Below are 7,202 nucleotides of genomic sequence, written 5' to 3' on the forward strand. Positions count from 1 at the left end.
AAATAAGAGACAGAAAAGGGACAGAGAATCAAGTAGCTGATCACCTGTCCCGGATAGAACCAGTAGCAGGAGCATCCCTCTCTCCTACTAAGATCTCTGAAACCTTTTCGGATGAGCAATTGTTTGCTATTCAGAAAGCTCTGTGGTTTGTAGACTTTGCAAACTATAAGACACAAGGTTCTCCTTCTGTAACCATGGAGAGGAAGCATGAAAAGCTTCTCTCAATACAGAGTCAAACAAAACCCCCACATTCAAACGCTAAGTTTGGTGTTGGGAGGCCACAACCAAACTCTAAGTTTGGTGTTGAGAGGCCCCAACCCTGCTCTGATTATCTGTGAGGCTCCATAAGAGCTCACTGTCAAGCTATTGACAATAAAGAAGCGCTTATTGGGAGGCAACCCAATTTTTACTTATCTATGTTAATTTTCTGTTTTCCATTTTTATTTTATGTTTTCTTTAGGATGATGATCATGTGGAGTCACAAAAATCAAAGCAAAGTCAAAAACAGCATTAAAACAGCTCACCCTGAAGGAAGAGCTTACTGGCATTTAAACGCCAGAAAGAAGCACCAAGTTGGCGTTCAATGCCAAGAAAGGGAAAAAGCTGGCGTTTAACGCTAGAAACAAGCAGCAGTCTGGCGTTAAACACCAGGATTGCACACTAAGGGCATTTTGCATGCCTCAATGGAGCAGGGATGCTAAGTCCTTAACCCCTCAGGATCTGTGGACCCCACAGGATCCCCACCTACCTCACCATTCCAATTCAAACCATTCCCCTCCCATACCACCCATTCACACACCTCCTTCTCCTCCACTTCTCTTTCTACTCCCTTCTATCTTCTTTTGCTCGAGGACGAGCAAACCTTTTAAGTTTGATGTGGAAAAAAAGCGTTGCTTTTTGTTTTTCCATAACCATTTATGGCACCTAAGGCCGGAGAAATGATGCCAAGGCATCTTAGGCTAGTTTCACTAGCATTTTTCTGTTAGTTTTAGTTGTTTTATGCATTTTCTTGAGCTTAAAGTAACCAAGAATGGTTAAAATGAGAACAAAGCAATGAACCATCCAAACAGTATGATTTTGATGCAAATTCCATGAGTTTTTAGTTATATTACTTGAATGCTATTAATGGAAGATTTCTCATGAAATTTTGCAAGACTTTGATGCAATTGTTTGGATGATTTCAGGGAAGAAGAGGCTAAGCAAGGAAGCAACAAAATCAATAAAGGAAGCTTGAATATCACATGTGGAGTTTAAGTTCCAGTTTAAGCCTAAACTGGAGCTTAAACGCCAGAATCAGGAAGGCTAAGAAATGCTGAAATTGAAGTTTAACCTCCAGTTTAACCTTAAACTGGAGGTTAAACGCCAGAATGAGAATGCCACTCAGGAAGGAGTTCCACGTTTAACCTCCAGTTTAACCTTAAACTGGAGGTTAAACGCCAGAATGGGAAAAGCACCAGGGAGCCATTTCCACGTTTAAGCTCCAGTTTGACCTCAAACTGGAGCTTAAACGTGTTCGACCAAGTTTTCTCCTCCAGGGTTGCTCTCTCCATTTCCACGTTTAAGCTCCAGTTTGACCTCAAACTGGAGCTTAAACGTGTTCGACACCTCCAGGGCTACCCTTCTAAGCTTCCACGTTTAACCTCCAGTTTAACCTTAAACTGGAGGTTAAACGTGTTCGACCTCCAGGATGCCTCCTTCCATTTCCACGTTTAACCTCCAGTTTAACCTTAAACTGGAGGTTAAACGTGTTCGACCTCCAGGGCTGCCCTTCCTATATCCACGTTTAAGCTTCAGTTTAACCTTAAACTGAAGCTTAAACGTGTTCGACTACATGACTCTCCAGGGCTGCCTTCTTCCATTTCTACGTTTAAGCTTCAGTTTAACCTTAAACTGAAGCTTAAACGTGCTTCTACAAAAGGCCTCACTGGAAGTGTCTGGCGTTTAAGCTGCAGTTTAAGCTTAAACTGCAACTTAAACGCCACTCTTGGAAAAGGTTTCTGGACCAAAAATATTGTGGTTTAAGTTAGTATTTGAGCACAAACATTAACTTAAACTTATTCTGGTATGAAACCCAATTGAATATCATGGTTTATGGGATTGGGCCTGAAGGATTGATGAGTCTGAAATTTCAATTTATTGAGTCATGTGCCATTATTTGTTTATCACTAAGTTGGCTCAATGAATGTTACAGAATTTGGATCAGCAGCCTCATCAAGATTATGGATCATAAACCCAAGGCAAAAGGAAAGCAGGGAGAGGCCTCAAAGCCCAAGAAACACAACAGAAGCTCAATATAGAAAGTGTATAAATAGGATAGAATTTAAGTTAGAAGAGACTTTCGACCTTTTAATTTTTAGCTAGTTTTCATATCTTTGTAGTTGAATTCAGAGCTATGACTCACTAAACCCCTTTCATTGGGTTAGGGAGCTCTATTGTAATTCAATGAATCAATAATAGTTTATCTTCTTCTTCAATCTTTTCTCTTGAATTTTGTTAGAAAGCTTCTCGTTCTAATTCCATTGGGTAGTTGTCTTGGGAAAGAAACTACCCATAATTGGAATCCTTCGGAACCTTGGGAAAGGAATGGAGGATTCATGCTAGAGAAGCTTTCTCACAGTGAATTGGATTGGGGTTTGGATGGATATTGTGACATGTAATCCTACCAAATTGTGGTTCATGAAACTGTGTGGTATAATCAGTGATCGAGCATCATCTCTTGTTATGAACATTTAAACCAAGGGATTGGGAATTTGTTTGTTTTTAGAGAGAATTGGTGAGCCAAGGGATTGGGATCCAATCATATAAGATTGCCAAGCAAAATTCAATGAATGCATTGGTTGAGGAAGAGATATACATGTTTTGATTCGGAGATCTCAATATCTCCTAACACCCAATGAATTCCCCATTTCTGATTTCCACTTTCTCTTTACATTCTGCAACTCAATTCATGCAATCACCCCCATTCCCTTTTAATTTCAGCAATTTAGCTTCTGCTCTTTAATTCATGCAATTTAAGATTCCGCCATTTCAATTTCTTGTCATTTACTTTTCCCGCCAATTTTACATTCCGCAATTCTCATCTAAATCTTGATTCCGCTCAACTAGAACACACTTCTAATCCGAATTGCTCACTCAACCAATCCTTGTGGGATTCGACCTCACTCTATTGTGAGTTTTTACTTGACGATAACCGGTGCACTTGCCGGAAGGAATTTTGCCGATCGTGCAATTTCCTAAATCGTAGCATAACTAGTTTATGCGCATCAAGTTTATGGCGCCGTTGCCGGGGATTGGTTTTCGATTGACAATTCTCAAATTGGAAGTTAACTAGATTGAGCATTTTTTTTGTTTTGATTAATTCAGTACAAGTTACTTGTTGAATTTTAATTTCTGCACTCTGTTACATGCTTTCTTTCTTTATGCCTTTAAATTCAAGCAACTAACCCACTGACTCACTAACTGTTTGAATTAATTCCTCAATTGCTCTAACCATACTCTTCCATTAACCAAGAGTATTTCACTTGTTTGTTGCCTGTGCTGTGTTCTTGTATGACAGGTAGGAGAGGAGAGACATCAACTCCTCCATATACCGAACCAGAGAGGACCCTTCATAGACTTAGAAGGGAAGCAAGAGGGAAGAGAGTACTGGGAGAAGAAGAATCTGAAGGAGAATCTGAGGACAATTTTGAGGAAGCTCTAGATCTCAACATGGATAGAGAAGTTCACAACCATGAGAGAGCTGATGGAAACAATGCCATTCCTGAGAGGAGGGTTCTTAGTTCATACATAAACCCAACCTCTGGGAATTGTGGTAGCAGCATTCAGAAACCACCCATTCAGGCCAACAATTTTGAACTCAAACCACAGCTAATATCACTTGTGGAGAATCATTGTTCATTTGGTGGGAGTGCTAATGAAGATCCCAACCAACATCTCACAAAATTCCTGAGAATTTGTGACACTGTGAAGTCCAATGGAGTCCAGGAAGATGCCTATAAACTGCTTTTGTTCCCATTTTCACTTAGGGACAAAGCAGCTAAGTGGCTGGAATCATTCCCAAGGGGGAGTCTAACAACATGGGATGAGGTGGAAAGCAAGTTTCTGGCACGTTTCTACCCCCCACAAAAGGTCAATAGGCTTCGATCTGAGGTTCAGACTTTTAGACAACAAGATGGTGAAACTCTCTACGAGGCATGGGAGAGATTCAAGGATTTGACAAGGAAATGCCCACCAGACATGTTCCATGATTGGGTGCAATTGCATATTTTCTATGATGGACTGTCTTATGAATCAAGGAAGGCTGTAGACCATTCATCAGGAGGTTCATTGAACAGGAAAAAGACTGTGGAAGAAGCCATTGAAGTGATTGAGACAGTGGCTGAGAATGAGTACTACTATGCATCAGAGAGGCACAACACTAAGGGAGTCATGGAGCTGAACCATGTTGATACAATTCTAGCCCAAAACAAGGTGTTTGCCAAGCAACTAGCAGAGCTTACCAGGCAATTAGAAACAAAGCAAGTAGCTGCAACACACACACAAGATCAAGAGGAAGTAAGCATTGAAGGAGGTGATTGGGAAGAGGCCAACTATGTGGGAAACCAACAAAGGCAATCATATGATCCACATTCCAACACTTACAACCCAGGATGGAAAAATCACCCAAACTTTGGGTGGGGGAACCAACAAACCCAACCACAAAACCACAAACCTTACAACCACAACCAACATAACAATTCCACATACCAAAACTCCAACCAAAGATCATACCAAGCCACACAAAACACTTACTCCCAACCACCATATCATGGCCAAAATAATCAACCTACCCAACCTAATCCGAACCAACAATTTCAAGATCAATTAAACCGGATAGAAGGAATGATGGCAACCATGAGTCAAGACATAACCGAATTGAAAAGCTTCAGGGATGATGTGAGAGCTACCTTAAGAAACCATGGTGAAAAACTCAAGAGGATGGAGTCTCAAGTAGGAGAGCTATCTCAACAGACCCCCAAATCAACTGCAGTGTTCCCTAGTGACACAGAAAAGAATCCTAAAGGGGAACAAAAGAGAGTGAGATGGGAAGAATGCAAGGCCATCACCATATTGAAGGAAGTCTCAGAAGAAGAAGGAATCAGGCCCTCAGAGCAGGAGCCAGAAATCTTGAAGGAAGGTGTGGAGGAAGCTAAGCAGGAAAGTGAAACTGAGCAAGCCAAGGAACTGCAAAAAGGCATGCTGGAAATATACCAACCAAAAGCACCATTTCCTCAGAGGTTAGGAGGAAGTGAAAAAGGGAAAACCTATTCAAGGTTTTTAGAGACATTTAAGTCTCTCCATATCAATATTCCCTTTCTTGAGATTCTCCATCAAATGCCTACACACATCAAGTATTTAAAGGAATTGTTGAGCAAGAAAAGAGTTTTGAAGGGAGGACAAACGGTAACAATGAACAAAGAATGCAGTGCTCTCATCAAGAAGGACACAGTCTCTAAGAAAACAGACCCAGGAAGTTTTCATATTCCTTGCATCATAGGAGAAACAAAAATTGACAGAGGATTCTGTGATCTAGGAGCTAGCATAAATGTGATGCCTCTAACTCTTATGAAGAGGCTACAACTGAATGAGGTGAGATCCACTGATGTAATCATACAACTGGCTGACAAAACTCAGAAGCAAGCTGAAGGGGTAGTTGAGAATGTGCTGGTGAAAGTGGGAAATTATTTTTTCCCTACAGACTTTGTCATTTTGGACATGGAGGAAAGCTACCTACACCCCATCATTCTGGGGAGGCCATTTCTAGCCACTGCTAGAGCACTCATAGATGTAGAACAAGGAGAGCTAATTTTGAGAATACATGATGAACAGCTCATTTTTAATGTTTTCAAACCTGCATCTGAGCCTGAACCAGAACATGAAAAGCCTAAGGATGAGAGTAGCCATCTGTGTTTGGAGGAAGGCAATCCGGCAGCTGAAACTCTGAAACAGTCCTTGGAAAGCAAACAAGAATTGCAAGAGTTAAAGCCACAAGAATCAACAGAAACAGATCAGAAGGATCCTCCCGGCATAAGGGTCAATGAAGAAAGCTTCAAGAGAAAGGGAAGAATTGTAAAGAAATTGCCAAGAGGGTGGAGAAACAAGAAAATTCCCACTGAAGGTTTCTCTCCGGGAGATAAAGTGATATCAAGTCATTATCTGCCAATCCCACCTGGCCTCAAAACAATTCCTTCCCAGCGCCCTCAAGTGTTCACAATCAGGAAAGTTCTTTCTATGGAACATTTAGAGGTCATGAAGGAATCAAGTGGGGACGTTTGCATAGTGAGAGGAGAAGACGCCAAGCACTACAATCCACCCTAACAAGGGACAACCGTCAAGCTAGTGACGTTAAAGAAGCGCTTCGTGGGAGGCAACCCATGTTTTTAGTATCCTTAATCTTTAGTGCTTTGCTTTACATCTAATAAAGCATGGTTTCTTATGCATGAACTTGAATCCTCAGGACAACTATTGATAAAGTGCACTAAACTTTACTATGCTTTATGTTTATTTATGTTTGGGTCTTATTAAATGAAAAATATTTTCTGAAAAAGAAAAAGAAGTACATGAATTTCGAATTTTAAAATAGTTTAATTATTTTGATGTGGTGGCAATACTTTTTGTTTTCTGAATGAATGCTTGAAAAGTGCATATGCCTTTTGAATTTGTTGTTTATGAATGTTAAAATTGTTGGCTCTTGAAAGAATGATGAAAAAGGAGAAATGTTATTTGATAATCTAAAAAATCATAAAAATGATTCTTGAAGCAAGAAAAAGCAGTGAAGAACAAAGCTTGCAGAAAAAAATGCAAAAATAAGAGAGCAAGAAAAAGAAAAAGCAAGCAGAAAAAGTCAAAAACTCTTAAAACCAAAAGGCAAGCGTAATAAAAAGGATCCAAGGGTTTGAGCATCAGTGGATAGGAGGGCCTAAAGGAATAAAATCCTGGCCTAAGCGGCTAAACCAAGCTGTCCCTAACCATGTGCTTGTGGCGTGAAGGTGTCAAGTGAAAACTTGAGACTGAGCGATTAAAGTCGAGGTCTAAAGCAAAAACAGAGTGTGCTTAAGAACCCTGGACACCTCTAATTGGGGACTTTAGCAAAGTTGAGTCACAATCTGAAAAGGTTCACCCAGTTATGTGTCTGTGGCATGTATGTATCCGGTGGTAATACT

At 40.4% G+C, this 7,202-nt stretch overlaps 1 non-coding gene across 1 annotated transcript; it reads right to left on the reverse strand.

Annotated features, from left to right (window-relative positions):
* Positions 1-4,134: 4,134 nt before the first annotated feature.
* LOC148547700 (small nucleolar RNA R71) lies at positions 4,135-4,238 on the reverse strand. Its single transcript, XR_015898070.1, has one exon. It is a non-coding gene; the product is annotated as a small nucleolar RNA R71 (small nucleolar RNA).
* Positions 4,239-7,202: the final 2,964 nt, after the last annotated feature.

The sequence above is a fragment of the Arachis ipaensis genome, chromosome B8 (assembly GCF_059453495.1).
Source record: "Arachis ipaensis isolate K30076 ecotype BB chromosome B8, ASM5945349v1, whole genome shotgun sequence".
NCBI lineage: Eukaryota > Viridiplantae > Streptophyta > Magnoliopsida > Fabales > Fabaceae > Arachis > Arachis ipaensis.